At 49.7% G+C, this 23870-nt stretch overlaps 1 protein-coding gene across 1 annotated transcript in view; it reads right to left on the reverse strand.

Annotated features, from left to right (window-relative positions):
* The window catches only part of celsr1a (cadherin EGF LAG seven-pass G-type receptor 1a), a 92484-nt gene that overhangs the window by 64299 nt on the left and 4315 nt on the right, over positions 1-23870 (reverse strand). The window lies entirely within an intron of this gene.

The following is a 23870-nucleotide window of genomic DNA, read 5'->3' on the forward strand; positions in this document are numbered from 1 at the left end:
CACACACACACACACAGCTGTCTCAGAGTAATGCCCCATCGACACCTGCGTCTCTCCAGGGGGCTCTCCACAGAGTCCATCCATGGGCCCCTTTTCCCCCTCCACCTCTTCCTCCTCCTCCTCTTCCTCCTCCTCCTCCACCTCTTCCTCCTCCTCCTCTTCCTCCTCCTCCTCCTCCTCTTCCTCTCTTGGTGTATTGCGACAGAGTCAGCGCTGAGCTCTGGAGGATTACCGCTCAGTCACTCAAGTCATTCAGCTTCAGGGACCAGCAGGCACACAAAAGACTCCTTTCACCCCCGAGAGGGGAGGGGGGGCTCACATAGAAATAACATCCCTCCTACAGCAGTGGAACAGGTGGGATTACTACCGACTGACTGACTGAACTCAGATCAGAGGTAATATAACATTCATACTACAACAGTGGAACAGGTGTGATTACTACCGGCTGACTGACTGAACTCAGATCAGTGGTAATATAACATTCATACTACAACAGTGGAACAGGTGTGATTACTACCGACTGACTAGCTGAACTCAGATCAGAGGTAATATAACATTCATACTACAGCAGTGGAACAGGTGTGATTACTACCGGCTGACTGACTGAACTCAGATCAGTGGTAATATAACATTCATACTACAACAGTGGAACAGGTGTGATTACTACTGGCTGACTGACTGAACTCAGATCAGTGGTAATATAACATTCATACAACAACAGACTGACTGAACTCAGATCAGTTAGTAGTATGAGACACAGCAGCAGGCAGGGCAACAGAGCAACCAACAGAGGAGACAATCTGAAGACAATGGGATAGGAGGGAGGCCATGATCATTCTAACCACCCTCATCATAATCCCAATCGAATGTTATCGCTAACATTTCGTAATTCTACCCATTTGCTGCCAGTTATACCCGTTTCCTGCTAGCATGTAGCCAGCCACTCCCCTGTGTGTGCGAACCCCAGTCTCTGTGGGCTGCCAGCATTTAACATTTCACCGAAATAACACAGGGACCAGGACTGACCCTCCTAGGATGTCTGTGTCCCTTATTGAGGCCGGCAGAGAATAAAAGAGCCACTGTTGTTTTGTCGAGGCACGGCCAAACGAGCCCAAACGAAGGACTAACAGCTTGATTGCCTGTAGAAGGACTGTTGTTACTCTATCCCACGCAAGAAAGTCACATTGTCCCCTCTCAGGCTTGCTGCTTGGCGAGCTGTTTAACTGTCCAGGAGATTGGAAAATGCAGATAGGACAGCAGGGGCAGGCCGCGGTGGGTCGATCTGTCCATTGTGCTGTTGTTGGTGAGGTTTCAGAAGGTCTGCTCTAGAAAAGCATCTCATGGTCTATTAGATTAAAGGGCTAGACGGGGGACGGGGGACGGGGATGGGGGGGAAGAGAGAGATAGAAAGAGAGAGAGAGAGAGAGAGAGAGAGAGAGAGAGAGAGAAAGCGAGAGAGTGTCATGTTCATTGTCTATTAAATTAGCAGCAGTGATACGGGCGGGCGTCATGTGATGTTTATCCGATGAGGGGGATAGAGAGCGAAGTATCGCGGGGGTATATCTGAACGAAAACGCCGCCCCCCCAGCCCTCCCAATCCCCCCTGTTATGGAAGCATGGATCCAGGGGCGCGTTTGCTTTGCCGGGGGCCTGTTTACTCCCTAAATCAGCTGAGGCTGATCTCATTCAGAGACACTTTCTTAATAGATTTTTTCACTGCCGAAATCCATTTAGTGGTTCATTCCAGACCTCGGCGCGAAGACCACGGTCTCTCAGATCACTCGGCCTCGGAGGTAATCGAGTTACGGCTCTCCGCTTCCTCTCATTATGGGGTCAGGGGTCGTCAGATCCAGGTGTCTGCTCTGTGGTACGCCAGATGCTCCGGGGAGAAGACGCCCTCAGGTGAAGATCTAGGATCAGTTTACTCTCCTCACACGTCAACCTTAACCACTAAGTGGGAGGACACACAAAACTGACCTTAGATCAGTGTCTCGGAGCCACTTCATCCCAGCTCCATCGACAGACTGGGTACTTAGGTATGGCAGGATGGAGGGAGGAAGGAGGGGGGAGAGAGGGAGGAGGGAGGGAAAAGGGAGGGGGGGGGAGGTCCAGAACTGATCAAGGGAGTCACCCGACACTCTGAGTGCCTGTCCCGCTCTGAGACACTCACACACTGTGAGAATGGTGGCCACGGCAACCACAGAGCCACAGCGGCTGACGGCTGACCTAAATACTCTGCTGTTGCCGTGGCCTTGGAACCTGGCCAGAGACAGACCCAGGGAGAGAAGGGAGGATGAGGGGAGAGAGAGAGAGAGAGAGAGAGAGAGAGAAAGAGAGGATCGGCAGGTATAGAGCTACCTTCTGAGGTAAAAACTACACATCTACAGCGAGAGGGAGATCCAAAATAACGGCATTTGAAAAAGTTAAATAAACAAACGCTGCATTATCTGAGATGCGGAAGACCGTTATCGTTCTCCTCCGCTCTGAGAGGGACGGGTTAGGAGATGAGGAGATAGCTTTGGGCGATAAACTCTACACGAAAAAACGCTACACAGCAACACAATGACAGGACAACTCTGTCAAATCAAAACAACGCAGAGAGGATGTCAACAATAAAGCGTACTCTACCATGCCTGTCAAAACTATTCATACCCACAAGGAAATGAAAAGGATCATACTTCCTTGAATGAAGCTTCGGCACGCATTCACGCCATTGTAGAGAGAGCGATTAGCTAACATACAGACTGCTAAAAAGAATTATGCTGTCTATTTCGCTAAACTATTTCGAAACATAGCCCCTTAAACGGTCTCTAATCCGTAAACGATCTTGGCTCTTCATCGGGCAAGGCGGTCAGATCTTCAATGGGCAGACAAAAGGAGGCTTCACTTACACAGATACTGACACAACTATGTCATAGACACAACTATGACTGCGGTGCACACACCTGGCCTACAGCGATTTGGTGTTTAAAGTGATTAAAGTATAGTTTGTATATCTCATCTTAAGTCCCCAAAGCTGCTAATGTGTAAACACACACACACACCCACACACCCACCCACCTACCCACCCACACACACACACACACACACACACACACACACACACACACACACAAACCCACACATACAAACCCACACAGACACAAACCCCCACACATACAAACCCACACACACACACACACACACACACACACACACACACAGTGACCGAGTGAGTCTGTACAAAGAAACAGAGATGACTACGCTTGTTTTCAGGCTTTAAGCACAAGTCAACACAGGAGTACAAGGTTTGTTCTGGCCTTCAAGCATTGTTTCATAACTTTGCTATTGTACAATTCAAAGACAGAATTCTTCATCCTCTCTCTGAGAGAGCTACAGACCTCCCACCTGGTAGACATCTGCTTTCTACAGCAGCAGCAGCTTCTCTCTGACTACCGGACTCACTGGAGCACACAGGGAGGGTGATGTCAGTCTCACTGTAACTCATGATTTGGATGTCTTTCTCAGACACACTCCTTTATTAATAATAGACTCCACCAGCCAGGCACAAAGCCCAATTCCACAGGAATGCTGCATTCACCTGCGAGCTGCATTAAGGAATGCTCTCATAAGTAAGGGGTCTGTGTTGTTTGGCAGGTGTGTGTGTGTGTGTGTTATGTCTGCGTGTGTGTGTGTGTGTGTGTGTGTGTGTGTGTACCTGTGTGCGTGCGTGTGTTGTGTGTGTGTGTGTGTACCTGTGTGCGTGCGTGCGTGCGTGTGTTGTGTGTGTGTGTGTGTGTACCTGTGTGCGTGCGTGCGTGCGTTGTGTGTGTGTGTGTGTGTGTACCTGTGTGCGTGCGTGCGTGCGTGCGTGCGTGTGTTGTGCGTGCGTGTGTGTGTACGCGTGCCCCATCAGGCCATAACCAGGTGTGGGTGGACTATGAGCGTACTGCAGTGGAGCTCACAATTCGCTCAGGTAAGGCTGGATCACGAAACCACTTTGCATAACCCGACACAAAAACACAGATGTCTATACCAGATATCCCTGTCATGCTTTCAGGAAAGGTGTAATCCATATGTTAACAGATCTGGTCAAATGGATAGGGTCGAGCCTCAACAGTAGCAGCGACACACCTACCTATAAGAACATGTCAGTAGAGCATTATACTATAGCCCCTGAGACATGGAAAGGAGTAGTTGAAGCATTCATAAAAAAAAAAGCTCTTCAGAAGTGTTCCATAATTCACACAGCGTTGGTGTGTTGTCTCACAGCCGGCGGTCCTAACTGTCTTCTCCTGTCACAACGGCCCTCCTCCTCCATTTTGTCGACAGTTAATTTCCCTCGACTTTAAACGCGAACGTCAGCCACACGGCGCGGGGAGACACGTCGACGTGTAGCAACACGGTCCCTCCGAAAACTTCAATAACAGTATTTAATGAGCGGAGATATTTCATACCTTCAGTACCTGAGCGTGGCAGCAGGACAATAACTCAACAGGGGCATTTAAAATGTTGTCTGTGAGGATCGACAGAATAGTTCTGTTATGTGAGGGGTCGTCACTCCGGGGCGAAGCTCAATGTTATAATTTACTGTTCCCCCCCCCCCTCCCCCCTGAGCCAACCCCCCACGGTGTACAGAAGGGGATGGAGGGAGAACAGGAGGAATGGAGGGGAGATAGAGGGAGGGAAACACGCACAGAGGGAGAGAAAGAGAGGGGGAGATAAAGGGGGGATATGAATGGAAGGAGGGAGAAAATGAAGGGAAATGGGAGGTTAAGGGAGGGATGGAGGGAAAATGATAAAGGAGGGAGGAATGATTCTGAGAAGGGGGAAAAAAAGTGATGGAGTGAGGGGAGAAAGAGAAAGAGGGAGAATAGGAGCATTAAAGTAAAGTGGAATTCCTGTTGTCCCCAGGCAGGCAGCCTGGCCTCCCAGGGAGTTAGTCTTGGCTAGGAGACCGGGCAGAGACTGAGACTGGGGAAGGCTACAGACTGAGACTGAGACTGGGGAAGACTAAAGACTGAGACTGAGACTGAGACTGAGAAAGGCTAAAGACTGAGACTGACACTGGGGAAGACTAAAGACTGAGACTGAGACTGGGGAAGACTAAAGACTGAGACTGAGGCTGGGGAAGACTAAAGACTGAGACTGGGGAAGGCTAAAGACTGAGACTGACACTGGGGAAGACTAAATACTGAGACTAAGACTGAGACTGGGGAAGACTAAAGACTGAGACTGGGGAAGGCTAAAGACTGAGACTGACACTGGGGAAGACTAAATACTGAGACTAAGACTGACACTGGGGAAGACTAAATACTGAGACTAAGACTGAGACTAAGACTGAGACTGGGGAAGACTAAAGACTGAGACTGGGGAAGGCTAAAGACTGAGACTGACACTGGGGAAGACTAAATACTGAGACTAAGACTGACACTGGGGAAGACTAAATACTGAGACTAAGACTGAGACTGGGGAAGTCTAAAGACTGAGACTGAGACTGAGACTGGGGAAGTCTAAAGACTGAGACTGAGACTAGGGAAGGCTATAGACAGACTGAGATTGTTGAGGGCCAGCTAGCCTCTCATTGGGCGGAGGAAGTTATCTCACACCATTCCTGTAAGTCCTGTCATCACGCACACATCATCACCCAGAATACACTGCTGCGGGCCGGTTCCCCTGAGGAGAGTGGGGGAGGGGGAAAGAAGGAAGGCGGGAGAGGGGATCAGCGGCTATAGAGCTACCATCTGAGAGAGAGAGAGAAAGAGAGAGAGAGAGAAAGAGAGAGAGAAAGAGAGAGAGAAAGAGAGAGAGAGAGAGAGAGAGAAAGAAAGTGAAATTTCTCTATTCCTTCACTTTCGCATTCTCTCGCCACACTACTTCAATGGATCTCCCGGTGAGCAGGGATTATCCGTCTCTAGTCGAGCGTACACAGCTTCATTTCACTCTGAAAAAAGGCCCACTTTTATATCCTCCTCCACCACAAGCTGCAATAAAACCAGCTCTCCTCCCCCTAATATTCGGCTGGCACATTTATTCCCATGTGAACAGACCCGTAAATGGATGTTACAGGGTCCTGTTGAAAAGTCTTCACCGCTGTAATTAGTGGAATAGCGTGTCAGACTCGACCCATTGGTGTTAACACAGTTGCGGAACGTTTGACTCCTGAACGTAGCTTACGCGTTCTTTCTTTATATAGACATGTTACGGTGAGCAGTAAGAGATGGCTGCTGTCTGCTCTCTGTAACCCAGCCATGAAATCCCAGCGTCTCGTCCACACACACTGCTGTAAAACCCACATTCCTAGTAAACGGTTAGTCTGGGCCAGCACCTCTGCCTGGTCCGGAGGGCATTAACATTAACATGGACCCATGGAGATCACCTTAATGAAGGCCCCCAGCCTATAAAAGGGGCCCGGAACAGAACAGCCTCATAAAAACCCGGAAAACAGAGTGCGTGTGGAGCAGTCGGAGAAACTGGGTCTTCAGAGGAATGGGTTTTAGAGGAATGGGTCTTCAAAGGAATGGGTTTTAGAGGCATGGGTTTTAGAGGAATGGGTTTTAGAGGAATGGGTCTTCAGAGGAATGGGTCTTCAAAGGAATGGGTCTTTAGAGAAATGGGTTTTAGAGGAATGGGTCTTTAGAGGAATGGGTCTTTAGAGGAATGGATCTTTAGAGGAATGGGTTTTAGAGGAATGGGTCTTTAGAGGAATGGGTCTTTAGAGGAATGGATCTTTAGAGGAATGGGTTTTAGAGGAATGGGTCTTGAGACTAGGAATGGGCCCTTAGAGCTGTAGATCAGACCAATGCTACTTTTTATGCCTTTTCATCCAGCCTGGAGACCAGAGCCTAATCCCCCCTCCCCCTCCCCTCCCCACTCTCTCTTCTACCTCCATCTCAGCTTTGTTTTTGGCCCAGTGGGGCAGTAAAACGTGGAGGGGAACGAGGAGAGGTGGATCCCTGCTACTGAGGTATTCAGGGTTTTATGGTCCTGGCCAGGAGAAAGAGGGAGAGGGAGGGAGGGAGGGAGAGAGCGAGACAAAGAGAGGGAAAGAGAGAGAGAAGGAGAGAGAGAGAGGGAGAGAGAGAGAGAGAGAGAGAGAGAGAGAAAGAGAGAAAGAGAGAAAGAGAGGGCAACAGGCCAAAACTCAATTAAAACATCAATACCTCTCAGCCAAGAGGAGCACCAGGTGGGCCCTAAGCCTGCCCATTCAATCCCCATCCCATTCCCTGGTCCATCTGGGTCTGAATCAACACCATAACCCAAGGGGCTAATACCAACCTGGTTCTTTTGATGTAAAAATATGTATATACAAGCTGCCTGCAAGCAATTGAATTAGCTTCGGTTCCATCTTTTGTTCTAGTTTCGACAAAATTATTATTTGTACACAGAGAAAAACATTTATTTCAGATAGAATTGGACGTCGGTTATTCACGCCGTCTACGTCTTCCGCACTGTCCTGGATAATCCTGAAAATCCTTGAGTGTACTTTGGTTCGTAAATCCCAAAGAATGATGGTGACTTTGTGGTAATTATTAGCTTTCACATTCCCCCTGACAGTTTTAAACATCCGGGAAAAAGTATTAACGATACTTCCTTGAGATCTTAGTGTGGTTGTGAGCGAGCCTGGAGGCGGTGTCTACTATTCCAGAGCAACATTGGGGTGAAATAGGGGGGGTGTTTCACTGTGACTAATTAGGTATGAAAACTACAATTATGCCAGCACTTTGAAAATAAGTAATTTGTCCACGTTTTATGTGGTTTTCTCTCTGAGAGGTGACAGCAGACATAAAGTTGAGGAATGAGAGGTATGTCTGTCTGTCTGTCTGTCTGTCTGTCTGTCTGTCTGTCTGTCTGTCTGTCTGTCTGTCTGCCTGCATGTCTGTCTGCCTGCATGTCTGTCTGCCTGCATGTCTGTCTGCCTGCAGGTCCGTCTGTCTATCTGTCTGCCTGCCTGCCTTTCTGCCAGCTTGCCTGTCTGTCTCTCCGTCCAACAGCCTAGGCCTACTGGTTGAGCAGGCTTCTGAGGCCTGCCTGTCTCTCTGCTTCTCTCTCTGGCTGTAAACACTTATCCTATTTCACACACACATCACAGACTAATTATACCTCACACATCTCATAGACGATAGAATAGAATAGAATTAATTAATAGAATAGAATAGAATAGAATAACTTTAAACTCTATTTATGCCAGTGTAGGGCGGTTACAGGAAGAAGAGAGTATTCAAAACTAAAGTGCCTATTCTGACCAGTGTGGGGTTTAAGTGACAGGGCAGGGTTTTTTTTTTGGGGGGGGGGGGTATTGGGGGTATTGGGGGTCAACCTGTCTCTAGCTGTGTATTTGTAATGGCTGTATAAATGCCTCCACTCCCTCTCATGATACGCTTGGCTTTCTCTCTCTCTCTCTCTCTCTCTCTTTCTCTCTCTTTTTCAAATTTACACAAGTCTCTGTGTTCCCCGGGCAACCCTCTTTTTTTTCGCTTTGTTGAAAAGAGCCAATCAACCGCAGGCTGGTAACTAAGCTCCCTGTTTATCAGTAACCAGGGTGGACAATGACTGCAACCAGACACTGCCTGTGAGAGAGAGAGAGAGAGAGAGAGAGAGAGAGAGAGAGAGAGAGAGAGAGAGAGAGAGAAGGAAGAAGATCTAATGACAGTGTAACTGATACTCTAGACTTATTAGGACATTCATGGATGGATGGGTCTTAAAGAGTGAAGTGAAGGGCTCTACCTGTGAGAAGGCTTTTGATCATGTACTGTAAGACCACAGTGAACCTTTCTGTGTGTTAGACTCAACATGTTTCCTTATCTAATGTGATCAGTGGTACAAAGCCAATGTGAGTCCACAGACTGTGTGTGTGTGTGTGTGTGTGTGTGTGTGTGTGTGTGTGTGTGTGTGTGTGTGTGTGTGTGTGTGTGTGTGTGTGTGTGTGTGTGTGTGTGCATGTATGTGTGTGTGTGCATGTGTGCTTCTGTGCATGTGTGTGCGTGTGCATGTGTGTGTGTGTGTGTGTGTGTGTGTGTGTGTGTGTGTGTGCGTGCGTGCGTGTGTGCGTGCGTGCGTGCGTGCGTGTGTGTGTGTGTGTGTGCGTGTGTGTGTGTGTGTGTATAAGGCGCTGGGACTTGTCTTTAAGGCGCAGGGGCCCGTGACTGGTGGCTGGCCCGTGTGAGTGTTCACAGCTCAGTGGCTCTGCTTCCCTCAGACAGAAGAGAATAGGCCGTTTGACTCCTGCCCCCCCTGTGATCTCCACCATAGAGATCCAATAGCACCAGCTTGTTCCTCGTCAGCTGCCTACCCCCACCCCGGGCCATCCCGGGCCACCCCCACCCCCACCCCCACCCCCATGTCCCCACACTCTCACTCCCCATGTGCATGTGTGTCCAGCTGGCCCCTGTCTCCAGCCCTATGGAGAGCCTATGGAGGGTGTGTGTCCTGCTGTATGTGTGTGTGTGCGTGTGTGTGTGTGTGTGTGTGTGCGTACATGCATGTGTGAGAGAGAGAGAGGACCCCACTGCTCTCTGAATTGACTTCAAGCGCCCTGTTGAAGCATCCTGACGCAATCTACGATCCTGGTGGTTTCATAGTCAATAAAGAAGTAAAGAAGCCTTTCTCTATTCAGCATCCACCATCCATTTGACGGTGTGGGCCCTCCAAATTGGGCCCTCCGAGAGCGGCCCAATTTCTTTGGCATCGACTGACTTTGACTCGGGGCATTGAGGCAGAGCCAGCCCTCCTACTGGTCGACAGTCACACAGACCCTATGGGGGGGACAATACATCCAGCTCTCTGGGTGTTCAAAGGGTCCCCAGACTCCGGCCGGAGCCACAAAAGGACCCCGGGCAGGAGCCCACTCAACCACCAGAATGGCCCAGAGAGGGGCTTCCGGTCGTCATAGCAATACTCTAAGTGGGCACCAACAATCCTGAAAAAGGCTTTTGGGGAGGAGAGAGAGCAGTGCTGGGAAGACTGGGTGTTGGGGACAGGGGAGGAGGAGGACGGAGGCGTACACACTGTTTGTGTGCGTGTGTGTGTGTGTGTGTGTGTGTGTCTGTGTGTGTCCGTGTGTGTGTGTGTCTGTATGTGTGTGTGTCCGTGTGTGTGTGTCTGTATGTGTGTGTGTCTGTATGTGTGTGTGTCTGTATGTGTGTGTGTGTGTATGTGTGTGTGTGTGTGTGTGTGTGCTCGTGTGTGTGCGTGTGCATGTGTGAAGCAAAAGAAGAAGAAAGTGAGAGAGAGAGAGAGAGAGAGAAAGAAAGAGAAAGAGCGGAAGAGGGATGGAGGACTCCACTTACACAATCCCAGCGGTATGTCTATGTAATGCATGCCCATGTGGTACTGTCATCACTGTAATAATAGGGCATTTACTCTTTATCAGTCCCACTCTCCCAGGCTGCAGAATCAGCACTGCGGATGAAGCATGTGAATACACACACACACACATACACACACTGAACAGACACACACACACACACACACACACACACACTGAACAGACACACACACACACACACACACACACACACACACACACACACACACACTGAACAGACACACACACACACACACACACACACACACACACGTAATGAGCACACACACGCACACTCACACACACACACACTTAATGAACACACACACACACCGAATGAACACTCACACACACACACCCCCATCCCTTCCACCCCCTGCCTGAAGTCAAAACCGCAACACCCAATTAAAACACGACCGCAACTGGAAACTATTCCCGACTCCAACTGATATCGCTCGTAAAGTATGAAGATGAATGCTCCTTTCTTGACGCCCCGGCGGGCGTATAGGGTCAACAGGTTTTGGTGGGACGCTCAGATGTTGTTGACTCTTAAAGGAGAGTTTCAGCGGACCCCACCCCCTCTAGCACACCTTAGTGTCAACACACCCAAAAGCCATGGTTGATTACCATGACGACAGGTATATATATCTACAGTACCAGTCAAAAGTTTGGACGCGCCTTCTCATTCAATGGTTTTTCTTTATTCGTATTATTTTCTACATTGTAGATTAATATTGAAGACATCAAAACTATGAAGGAACACGTATGGAGTTATGTAGTAGACAAAAAAGTGTTAAACAAACCAGAATATGGTTTATATTTTAGATTCTTCAAAGTAGCCACCTTTTGCTTTGATGACGGCTTTGCACACTCTTGGCAAGTTTGTATCCAAACTCTTGACTGGTACTGTATATATATATATACAGTATCCACCATATTTATTTGATAAATTAAGCTAAATGACTGAACTGTAAAACATAAATACAGAGTGGACTGACTAACATCTGGTCTATGCAGCCATTCCAACCCCAGCTTGGCCTGTTCCAGTAGACTTCACAACATACTTTCATTTTTAATGTATATTATCACTAGCATTTACGACAGTGTTATGCTATTAATGTCAGGCTTTCTAATCAAATGGACATTAATAGGCTGTGAATACTGACGTGTCTGTGTGTGTGTGTGTGTGTGTGTGTGTGTGTGTGTGTGTGTGTGTGTGCTTCCGTGCATGTGTGTGTGTGTGTGTGTGTGTGTGTGTGTGTGTGTGTGTGTTTCCGTGCATGTGTGTGTGTGCTTCTGTGCATGTGTGTGTGCTTCCGTGCATGTGTGTGTGTGTGTGTGTGTGTGTGTGTGTGTGTGTGTGTTTCCGTGCATGTGTGTGTGTGCTTCTGTGCATGTGTGTGTGCTTCCGTGCATGTGTGTGTGTGTGTGTGTGTGTGTGTAGGGCGTGTGGATAGATAAGGTTAAGGGGGGGCAGTATTTGAGGTATCCCAGCCCTCATGAGCCAGTGGGGCAGCTGTTGGTCTGGCAGCCCCAGAATGGAAACTGTCATCGCTGGAGCTGAGGGATCTCATTCCTAACATCACACACATGACTGGGGCCTCTCACCACCCAGCACCCAGCACCCAGCACCCAGCACCCAGCACCCAGCCTGGCCCCATAACCATGACCCAGAGAGGGGGGCACCGCCTGCCTCTCTCCAGGACCCAGGGCCTGGAGAGAGGGGGAGGGAGGATAGGGAAGGCCAGGGTGAAAAGGGGTATGGACTAAAACAAGAGACGATCCTACTGCTCATCTGCTAATCTCCTATGAACACCACACCACTCACCACTCGAGGGAAACACACCTACCACAGAATCAGTTACGGTTACAATGGTTACAGGATCATATCACTGCTCCATGCTCAATATCATCCATTGTCAATTTATATTTAAAACATTGCGAAACAATCGTCAGAATACAATTATAATTCATGGTCTCTAACCGTAGCAATTAAACAGCAAACAACCCTCATACAGACAAAGTGATTCAATGACTCAATTGTTCACTGTTAAAGCCCCCTTTTTAGTCCCCATTCATTCACATGCATTGTTCTGTTGTCCATGACCAGCTCTGTGGACCCTGCCACCCTGCAGAGTACACACACAACACCTAGCAATGAGAGCTGAGAGCTGGAGACAGGCTGGGGCCCATGACTTCAAACCCTTTAGATCAGTGAGTAGGGCAGGGACTGGGGCTGGGGCTGGGCCTGGGGATAGGCAGTGGCTGGGGCTGGGGCTGGGCCTGGGGATAGGCAGTGGCTGGGGCTGGGGATAGGCAGTGGCTGGGGCTGGGGCTGGGGCTGGGGCTGGGGCTGGGGCTGGGGATAGGCAGTGGCTGGGGCTGGGGCTGGGGCTGGGGATAGGCAGTGGCTGGGGCTGGGGCTGAGGCTGGGGCTGGGCCTGGGGATAGGCAGTGGCTGGGGCTGGGGCTGGGGCTGAGGCTGAGGCTAGGCAGTGGCTGGGGCTGGGGCTGGGGCTGGGGCTAGGCAGTGGCTGGGGCTAGGCAGTGGCTGGGGCTGGGGCTGAGGCTGAGGCTAGGCAGTGGCTGGGGCTGGGGCTGGGGCTGGGGCTGGGGCTAGGCAGTGGCTGGGGCTGGGGCTGGGGATAGGCAGTGGCTGGGACTAGGGCTGGGGCTGGGGCTGGGGCTGGGGCTGGGGCTGGGGCTGGGGCTGGGGCTGGGGCTGGGGCTGGGGCTGGGGCTGGGGATAGGCAGTGGCTGGGACTAGGGCTGGGGCTGGGGCTGGGGCTGGGGCTGGGGCTGGGGCTGGGGCTGGGGCTGGGGCTGGGGCTGAGGCTGAGGCTAGGGACAGGCAGTGGCCTGGGGCTATTGACATTTATCACACCCCCTTTGACATGTAAAAACAACCTCCTTCCCCCACCCCTCCACCCCCCCACCATTGTTACTGGATTTGTGACTCATTCAGAGCCGGGTGCTTTACTCTATTGAGTCAGAAAGGAAAGGTGAATTTGGCCGTCCAACTGTATCTCAACCATGAGAGAGAGGAGAGGATTCGGACTGGAGAAGAATCTGTCCTTTAATGATCACAAACTCTCTGTTGTACACACACTTAAAAGGCAAAAGGTCAACGTGTGAACTTGAACTTCAGTATGAACTATGGAGATAATTATCCGCGCACACACACACACACACACACACACACACACCAATAGACTGCACTCCGTATGCATACCATTAATTATGATCACTACGGTGGAGAGACACATCACCTGAGACGGCAGGGCTACAAAGTGAACCGTGAACACAACCGTGTTTGCGTGGGACAAATATTAGCCCTGACAGAGTCAGTGGGAGATACACACACAGAAAACAGGACCAGATCAATGTTTTTATCAAGCCTTCTCTTTACAGAGACCGTGAGAAAGTCATGGGCACTGTTCGTCCAAAACACACTGAACACTGAGGTAGTGTCCCGAGCTGTGTGTGTGTGTGTGTGTGTGTGTGTGTGTGTGTGTGTGTGTGTGTGTGTGCGCCTGTGTGTGTGTGTGTGTGTGTGTGTGTGTGTGTGTGTGTGTGTGTGTGAGTGAGTGAGTGAGAGAGAGAGAGGAAGGGGAAGAGAGAGAGAGAGAGACTGACAGAATGAAAGAAAGCAAGCGAGAAACAGAGGGAAAGACACTCAGGAACCAAATAGTCCACCTGACCCCAGTGTCCCCAGAGCCTTATCTCTTCTGATAAGACCCCTCAGCTGCTCCGAACAGGCTCTGGTCTGGTTAACCTCTCAGGTCAAAGGTCAAATCACCATCAGTAGGGTCACGACCCCGGCATTTCCCCCCCCCCTCCCCCCCCTCTCTCTTCTCTGACCAGAGACACACACACCTCTCAGAGACCATACATCAAACCCCAACACACCGTCAGTCAATCACCGCTTTAAAATTCTTCTTCAAAAGACTCATTCATCTCTTCATGATCGCATTAAGGAGAGACGGTAGTTTGTCTTTGAAAACAGATATACAGTAGGAATAGGTTAGCAACGCTGTATCCTGGCAGAATACAATAATACATCGATTGCAGGGGAGGCTGGTGGAGGTAGAAATCGGAGGACGGTGTTTGATACCATTCCTCCTTCCATCCCATGCATTACGATGAGCCCGTCCTCCGATTTCTACCTCCACCAGCCTCCCCTGATCTATTGCAATTCAAGTCGATTTTTCCGGGCATCGAATGAATGTTGGTGAATGTCCATTCAGTCGAGTTCCCAGTAGCCTATCAGTGGTCTGACAGTGAGATAGGCTCTATCAGTTGGTTGTCTGCCTGCTATCAGTGTGCTCAACTCTGGGAGCGAGTACAGTTGGCCAGCGGCCTGCACAGTTGCACTGAATGAAGTCCTCTGCACTCCTGCTGCCAGTCTAACAAGTCATTGCCAGGAAGCTAGCCCAGAAATACTGATAAACACCCTCCGTGACTCTCCCCGACTCCCTCCACCTCTCCTCCTTTCCTCCCTCTCTCTCAAACTTCTCCTCCTTCTCTCCACCTACTGTACAGCATCTCCCGCCTTCCTTCCTTCCCAGGAGAAAGGGGGAGAATGAGGGGGAGGAATTAAAAGGAGGAGATTTCGAAGCATTCCTTCTCTGCATGGCATTTCCCATACACTCATACACTCATGCTCGCACACGCACACACACATACACACACACACACACACACACACGCATGCACACGTGTCGCATCTCTTTATTCCCTGCCTGAAACTCTCCTATATTCACGGAAATTAGATAGAAATCCTCGGTCGTCGTGGTAGCAGCACATTTGTCATTTAGCTCCAGAATCACGTGGCTGATGAGGAACCCAACAGAGACGCCCATTGTAGCCCTGATCTGAGACCAACGTGGAGTAGCTTCTACTTTAATATAAATGTAATTTAAAACGGTCGGTTAGGGAGAGAAGGAGGGAGGGAGGGAGGGAGAGAGGGAGGGAGGGAGGGAGGGAGGGAGAGAGGGAGAGAGGGAGGGAGGGAGGGATGTTAGAACGGTCGGTTAGAGAGAGAAGGAGGGAGGGAGGGAGGGAGGGAGGCTGAGGGTTCTGTACCAGTGTTAAGGGCCGGGGAGGATCTTTGTGTTAAACTTGGCACGAACACATAAAGACGAGCGGTCGCGACCTGAGCAAATCCATCGGGTTGTGGAATCACCAGGCGGGTGACGCCATCCTAACAGTGACGGAACGTGAAGGACGGCCCTGTTCAAAGGGGGAAGCCTGACACCTTCTCAACGGGGAGAACAAATTCAATACATCTGTGATCTCTCTCTCCTCACCTCCTCTCCTCTCTCATAGCATCGAGACGCTAGCCCTGAACGTTTCAGAAAACGTATATAAGACTTCAATCTACGTCAGGTCTTATTCAGAGCCTTTGAAATGCTTACGGTAGGCACACTAAGCCTCTGTAGCTAGGAGGGAAGTGTGACCTGGTCCCTGTGTGTGCTGAGCCAGATAACACCCATGTCGCTCTGCTCTCTTCTGACGGGTGTGGAGGAGCTGTCAGACGCTGTCAGAGGGGGGCTGTAAACGAACACCCAGGTGATTGTTGACTCGGAGTGTGTTCAGGGTGTGTGTGTGTGTGTGTGTGTGTGTGTGTGTGTGTGTGTGTGTGTGTGTGTGTGTGACAGGGTCTTGGCCATAATCTCTCTCTCTCTGAGTAGAAGCCATGCACCAACAGGTTGGTAAACACTCCGCGAAGCCTTTACCTGTCAGGATTAAGCTGATGTTCGCCCAGGGTCTGGTTGCACCTGTGGCTACTGATCAGACATTGGTGTTCACCATAATCCCAGAGAAAACCTCTCCTTTGGGGTCCAAGAAAAACGTTGTCTTCGACAAAGGATCGGGAATCGACGTAAACAGAAAATACTGTTAGTCTGTTTGTTTCCACGAGCAAACCTGAGCCGAGAGGTTTGACATTTCACGCTCTGACACCGCTCCGTCAGTGGCACTGCCAAGCTTTAATGGCAATGGGGAGTGGTGTGTTATCATATTTATGGAGTATTGTACGCGGGGATTGAACATTGCTAATAACACAGCGATTGAGTTACAGCCATTCCAGCCCCGGTGACGTTGAAGGGGGATCAGCGGACAAACAGGAAAGCCTTTGAAAGTCTAAATCTGGAGAGAGAGAGAGAGAGAGAGAGAGAGAGAGAGAGGGAGAGACAGGGAGAGAGAGAGAGAGAGACGGAGAGAGAGAGAGAGAGAGAGAGAGAGAGAGGGAGAGAGAGAGAGAGAGAGACGGAGAGTGAGAGAGAGAGAGAGACACAGAGAGAGAGAGACAGAGAGAGAGAGAGAGTGAGAGAGAGAGGGAGTCTACTCTGCAGAGGTACCAAGTCCCCCTCCTCCTGTCCCCCTCCTGCTAAGACAAGCTTTAACCCCCCCCCCCCCCACCCTCATCCCCCCCCCCTCTCTCTCTTAACATTCCAGCGGCTGGTCACTGACGAACCGACGCATGTAATGTCACACTCGTGTGCCGTTGGCTGAAGGGGATGCTTTTCCAGCCCCCGCAGCGTGAAGGACAAAGACCTCTATTGTTTTGGTTAGCGAGAGAGAGAGAGAGAGAGAGAGAGAGAGAGAGAAAGAGAGAGAGAGTAGAGAGAGAGGAGAGAGAGTAAAAGCGGCAGGTGTGTCGTGTTACACTCAAATACGTCCGCCCCCGAGCCCCCGTTGGAGTGGAGTGATGACATCACTGTCCCGCAGGCAGTGGGTTACCGGGACGAGGCCTGTCAGAGCCTCTGTGTCCCTCATCTGTCTGACATAGAGAGGATGGGAGAGTGGTGGAGAAGGCAGGGGGGGCTCAGGGCCTCATCTTGACCCCCTGACCCCAGGTGAGATGGGGGGAGGAGGGGGGGGGGGCTCACCTGTCAGAGAGGTATGCATCATCGGGACAGGTACCACTCCCCCCTGCACACACACACACACACACACACACACACACACACACACAGGGAGACACACACACACCGAGACACACACACACACACACATACACAAACTCACACTGAGACACACACACACACACACATACACACACACACACCTCAGCTCAGGGAGACTGTGTTTGCCAGCAAACAACAGCCGTCCTAATCCTCTGCAAACGGATACAGGCATGCTGGAAGACATCTTAGGACCAGGAGCGGAGGAGGAGGACGAGGAGGAGGAGGAGGAGAAGGGAGGAGGAGGAGGAAGAAGGAGGGAGCCGGTTTCTATCATTCATAACCCAACACCCCTGTCTATAGAAATGACTTGCACGCTTTAGACGGGTTGCCTGTGGACAACAAAAGGCCTCGGCGTGAACACAAAGGAGGGATTACGGCAGGTGGGAGGGGAGAAGATCTGTCCTATCAAGAGAGCGCCGAACAACACATGAAACACAACTACAACTCTTGATCCCGTTGCCACGACAGCAGTGAAGAAGAGACCCAACACGTAACCGCCTCGCGGCCGAGATGTCGGCCCTGTGAGCGGGGACGTCGTTTCCCCCTCAACCGCCCGCCAACGATTTGAAATCAACCCTATCGGTCGACTTCAGTTTAAATGACTGTACGCCGTATCTACAATGTAAGGGATGACACGGTGCAAACACCACGGTAAAGATATAGTGATGAGAAAGAACTGGTATCTGTCTGGCTGTTCGCTCAGCAGGCTCGGCGGTGATGATGGTGTTACCAGACAGGGTCTGTCTTAGGTCCCTGGAGTCTCTCTCTCTCTCTCTCTCAGGCCTGTAATTGACCCTCCAGACCCTCTGGAAATCCTCCACAGAGCCGGACAGAGAGAAGGGAGAGCGGTGGCCAGGCCTGATCGCCAGGTATTTCCACTTCAAACCCCTATGCCTTAGACTGCACACACACACCCACACACCCACACACCCCCACACACACACACACACACTCACACACACACACTCACAGTTGCACACACACACACACACACACACACACACACACACACTGGGCGGGCTGAGGGCAGTCATCAGAGCTGCAGGTCTCGTCCACAGAGCCTTTCCCCAGGTCTAAACAGCCCCTCGGGGGTCTCTAAATGCCGGTCTGGCCCTGGGGGCCTCTCTGGAGCTGCTGGATGGAAAGGCCAGGCATGCACAGGGACAGCAGGGAGGTTCGCAATGAGCACTGGTGAAACTCCACACACGCTAAAATACCAAAGATATTCCCAACCAAATAATGCAGTGATATCTACTGCTAGTAGCTAGGGTTATAAATAAATCGATTGAGAGTTATAAAGTAGGGTAGTCATAAGTAAGTCATGATGAATGAATATGTATTCACTGTATGTGTGCAATGCTCCTGGTTAACCCTTTCTCAGACCTCCCTGTCCTCCCCTCCCTGGCTGATTCACTCGTCTCTGTCTGTGTATCACACACACACACACACACAGACACACACACACAGACACACACACCACACACACACACACACACACACACAGACACAGACACACACACACAAACACACACACACATATAGACACAGACACACACACACAAACACACACACACACAAACACACACACACACCACATCAGGCCCGAGTGAGTCTGCAAGATTAAACACGAATCAGATTCCTTTCCCACTCATTTAACAGGCATAAAGACCCAGCACACAGTTATTTCAGGTTAATTGTTGCTCAGCAATCACAGTTCTCTCTCGTGCTTTAGCAGATCAGACTGAGTTTGAGTCCACAGCCATAGGGGTTAGAACAGGAGACTCAGATGGCTATACTGACAGTCTCCACCCAAAATTGTGGAGAAGTGCATTGAACAAATTAATTTAGGCTGCATTACCTTTTACGTCGCATGCAGTCATTTTTTTTTATCCTTCTACATGGATTCGGCTCTGTTTTCAATTACATAAATCTAGATTACGGTGATGGAATCTGAGGTTTGCCATCAGTTGAGTCCACCTGAAAACACGATTGAATTATTGCGAGGCATATTTATGTTTTTGGCCATTCGAGTCCACTTGGAAACATGATTTAATTACGAAGAGGCATATTTCTTCTTCTGGCAGCTTGAGTCTGGGCATAGCTGAGCGTTGGCTTCAAAGGTTGCCTGGCTGCCAGAGCAATGTGCTCTGCTCTGTGCGTGACCCAGACAAGACAGCCTTCTGTAATCTAATAAGAGTTTCTATAGCCACCAAGGACAGATATAGCCTAGTCCCCTCTGCACCAGGAGCTAAGCATTGCCTTGCAATGGGCAAATTCCTCACATATAAGGAGGGAGCATGAGGGAGAAGGGTGGGATAGAGAGAGAGAGAGAAAGAGAGAGAGAGAGAGAGGGAGAGAGGAAGAGGGAGAGGGAGAGGGAGAGGGAGAGGGTGAGAGAGAGGGAGAGAGAGAGAAGGGTGGGATAGAGAGAGAGAGAGAAAGAGAGAGAGAGAGAGGGAGAGAGAGAGAGAGAGAGAGGGTGAGAGAGAGAGGGAGAGAGAGAGAGAGAGAGGGAGAGGGGAGAGACAGAAAGGGAGCATGAGGAGGAGAGGGTGAGAGAGAGAGGAAGAGAGAGGGAGAGAGATAGTGGGAGAGAGGAGAGGGGGGGGGGGGGGGGGGCACAGCAAAGCGTAATGTCTTAGGAATGAATAGGGAGCAGCTAATATCAGTTACTTTCAGTGCCAAGCCCCGAAATACCACCATATCATGTGCGTGGATGCGCATGAAAACATATAGCGTCCTATGAAGAGACAGCTGACTGACTGCTATGACTGGAGGTGAATATGAAAGGTAAACATCCATTTGAGAGGCCGTGTTTCCCATATTGGCCTATTCATCTACCTAACGTGACATCTATAATTATAGCTCGAAAGTCAAGTCCCTCTTTTCCCGTTATCTCAACGGTGAGACTGTGATCTTTCACGGGACGTCTCTAATCCATCAGGCAAAGGTCAAAGGTTGGGTGTAGAGATAGAGGACGCCCATCTCTCACCCCTGTGTGTCCCTACTTCCAACACCCATCCTGGGTGTCGCCCCTTTGATGTCAGAGGTGAGGGGTCGCATGTAGACAAGACGGGAGTGTCACTATGACTACACACCTGGACACTTAGGGTGGGGTTCCTCTTGTTTAAACGACAGCAGCGTGAAGGATGACTGGAGGGAGAGGGGGAGGGGGAGGGGGGTGAGGTGTGAGATACGAGACCCCCCCTGGGCAGTAAGGTCTTGCTGTGGTTCCCAAACGTCTATGCTTTGAGTGACCAACCTAATAGCTTTAGGAATGTTCTTCCGGCCCCTCAAATCAAACCAAGGCAGTGTTCCTACACTCGTAGAAAAAAAAGGGAGAACCCGTTGGAAAACCCTTTCGGGTTCCATGAAAAACCCTTTTGCCTTTCCTTGGAGAAACCTCTGTGGAAAGGGTTCAACATGGAAGCCAAAAAAGGTTCAAAGCAGCCATTTCTAGCTGTGAAATGACCTACCAGAGGGTCCTGACCCAAGGAAATACTGCTATCTCTCCCCCTCCCTCCCTCCCCTCCCTCCCTCCCTCCCTCCCTCCCTGTCCTATCTGTAGCAGCTGGCAGTGGGTTGTCAGGGGCAGCAGCGGTACTGAATGACAGGACTAGGATACAGTGGCACAGCTGGGCAGCAGGCTTAGCCTCCTGTTTCCCACACAACCACCCTCTCTCTCTCTCTCTCTCTCTCTCTCTCTCTCTCTCTCTCTCTCTCTTTCTCTCCTCCCCCTCTTCCTCTCCCCTCCCCTGATGATACTTAACTTAGACTCACACAACTGTCCCTGTTCTCCTCACATAACACTCTAGAGTACAAGCTGGGAAAGGTACACTGACACACACATTCAGTTCTGTTACAAAACACCTTCACAAAAGCATTCTAACTGCCGTCTTATTGCTGTGCGCTTTTTTTGCGTTGCAAACACAGCATTATTACACATCTTTCCCATGGTCTTTTCGTTGTGCAATTATTTGCTATAATGTATCTTTTATGTACTAATGTGCTTTGTGTCACAGTCAATATACACAATATATACTTAGTTAAAAAAAAGTCTTGTATGTAAACCTCTTAGATTCCAACAGAAATCTGATTATGTGTGTGAGCTGAAACTGTAAACCCCCTCTGCATGCTAGAGAGAGAGAGAGAGAGAGAGAGAGAGAGAGAGAGAGAGAGAGAGAGAGAGAGAGAGAGAGAGCAGAAACGGGACAGAAATGTTAAAAAGCTGAGCTATGCGACTCCTACAGCGGTTTCAGGGCCAAACCAGTCGTATAGGAGACGCGCAGGAAAGGCCTGTGGGGGTAAAGGCGGGTGTTTGCGTGTAGCAGCATGCTGCTCGGCAAGCCGTACTCGCTCCTCTCCTCTCACTGGGAGCAAGAGGAAAGGAGACCAAGTGGAATGATGATTTAGCAACAATGACTTCTAATCGTTAAGACATAGCTCACCAAGTTGGCCAACAGTAGTGAAATGCAACACTATCTGTCTTCTCTGGAGAGCCTGGAGGCCATACAGACAGGTGATGACGTACACTATTGAGAAACATGGGTTGCAAAAGGGGTTCTTCATTTGTCTCTGTAGGGGAACCCTTTGATAACCCTTTTGGGTTCCATGTAGAACCTTTTGAGGTTCAATGTAGAACCTTTTGCGGTTCCATTTAGAACCCTTTGTGGAAAAGGTTCCACATGAAATCCAAAATGGTTATCAAAGGGTTCAAATGGTTCCCCAAAGGGGGCAAATTAATTCCCCAAAGGGGGCAAATTATTTTTGGAACTAGAAAAAAATCTGAGTGTATAAGCCTATTAAGCCCTTTCTATTGGTCCTGATGTAGTTGGGGCTGGGGGAAATACAGTCAATGCTCTTAGACTAATAAGAAATACTGGAGAACACAGAATAGTTCTCTACTAGGCTACATTCTGGAGGGGAAAAGCTTGTTGAAAGTCGACCATGCACAGATAAGAGAGATTGTATTACAGTGAGAACACACAGCCCCTACCACTCCCCCTTGGTTCGAGTCGGCAGTGTGTTTCCTAAGGAGGACACGATCTGTGTTGTGACTAGAATGTTAACCTGCGTTATCTGGGGGGTTCTTGTGTTTCAGGAGGGCTAGATAAACATTTTCAGTTCTTCTGTGAGAGGAGAGAAAAAACACCTGTTCTAAATTCCTACCATCAAGATAACTGTTCGTTAATGCATTGGAGTGTGAGTGTTTAGCATCGCGAAATAGACAGGCAAAGATCTAATTCAATGAATGCTTAATTTCGCACATCAACAAACTCTTAATTTCCTCTAGGACAAGTATTTCATCGATTTTTATGGGCCAACATGGTGGAAGTGGTCAGATAAGGATAGATATTGTTACTAATCTTCCACAAAGCTCTGAATTGGATCTGTCTGGCTATCTGAGAGAGGTTTGTGTTTCATTAGTAAGAGGAGCCTGGCTGTTAAGGTCCTGCTCCCAGCCCCATCTTATGTCCTCCCCAGAGGGCTCTTCCTCTCCCAAGAGCCCGGGGTTGAAAGGTCAGAGAACCAGTGTTAATGGTTACCTAACATTTGACATGAGGGTGTGCCTCAGCAATGGGGGGGGGTTGTGTGTGTGTGTGCGTGTGTGTGTGTGTGGGGGGGGGGGTCCTGATGAAGGGGCCCCTGATGGAGGGCAAGGGCCCCTGAAAGGGCAGTGAAGGGTCATCGTTGTCAAGGATACCACAAGAGTCCCAATTGTTATTGGCGAATCTGAATGGCCATGAATGCAGGACATGGGGGCTAGCTGTCCCCTTCAGACCACACTTGACCACAAGATACAAGTATCGACACTCAGGGAAGGCCAGACTATCTTTGTTCAACAGAAAAAAGGCACAAGTCGTTTGCCGCACTAATTATGAGAGACATGGAGTGGGGCAAAGGCCTGCCTTGAACAGATCGTTGTTGCTTACTTAAGGGAAGTGAAAGGAGAGAAAATGACAGGTAGATTAACAGAGAGAGAGAGAGAGAGAGAGAGAGAAAGAGAGAGAGAGACTGCAGCTACTGAGTATATGATGTGGTTTATAGTATCAGCCTCACTGAGAGAACAGAATAGCTGCCAATGTCTGACTGCACTTGACGGTATTCTGTCAGGGTGAGGTATGATCCCCCCCCTGTCACACTGTCCAATACAACAACACCGAGGCCTGTACCACGGCTCTAAATGACCGTTGATGTTTCCTCTGCTGCGCCACTCTGGGTGTGAGCAATGACTGTTTGCATGTGTGTAATCTTTAACTTTCAAGAACAAAGTCTGCTGCTGTACAAGAGGACATCTTTCACAGAAATTCTTTCTGGGTGACGTACCACCACCGGCACCAACGCAAATACATCTACATCCAACCGAACATTTATTACCCAAAACTAAACAACGAGGCTGCACAACAACGTCAGCAACAAACTCTCCTATTTTGACCAAAACTGCTGGCCTCCGGTCTGAGCATTGATTACTTTATCTTATGATGACGGATGGATATAGATGGTTCACTTACTTAGACAAATGTATTTGTTGCAAGTCGCTTTGAATAAAGGCGTCTGCTAAATGCCATAAATGTAAATGTAAATGTAAATCACACTGCACAAAATGCTGACTT

This window comes from Argentina silus, assembly GCF_951799395.1.
Source record: "Argentina silus genome assembly, chromosome: 20".
In the NCBI taxonomy this organism is placed as follows: Eukaryota; Metazoa; Chordata; class Actinopteri; order Argentiniformes; family Argentinidae; genus Argentina; species Argentina silus.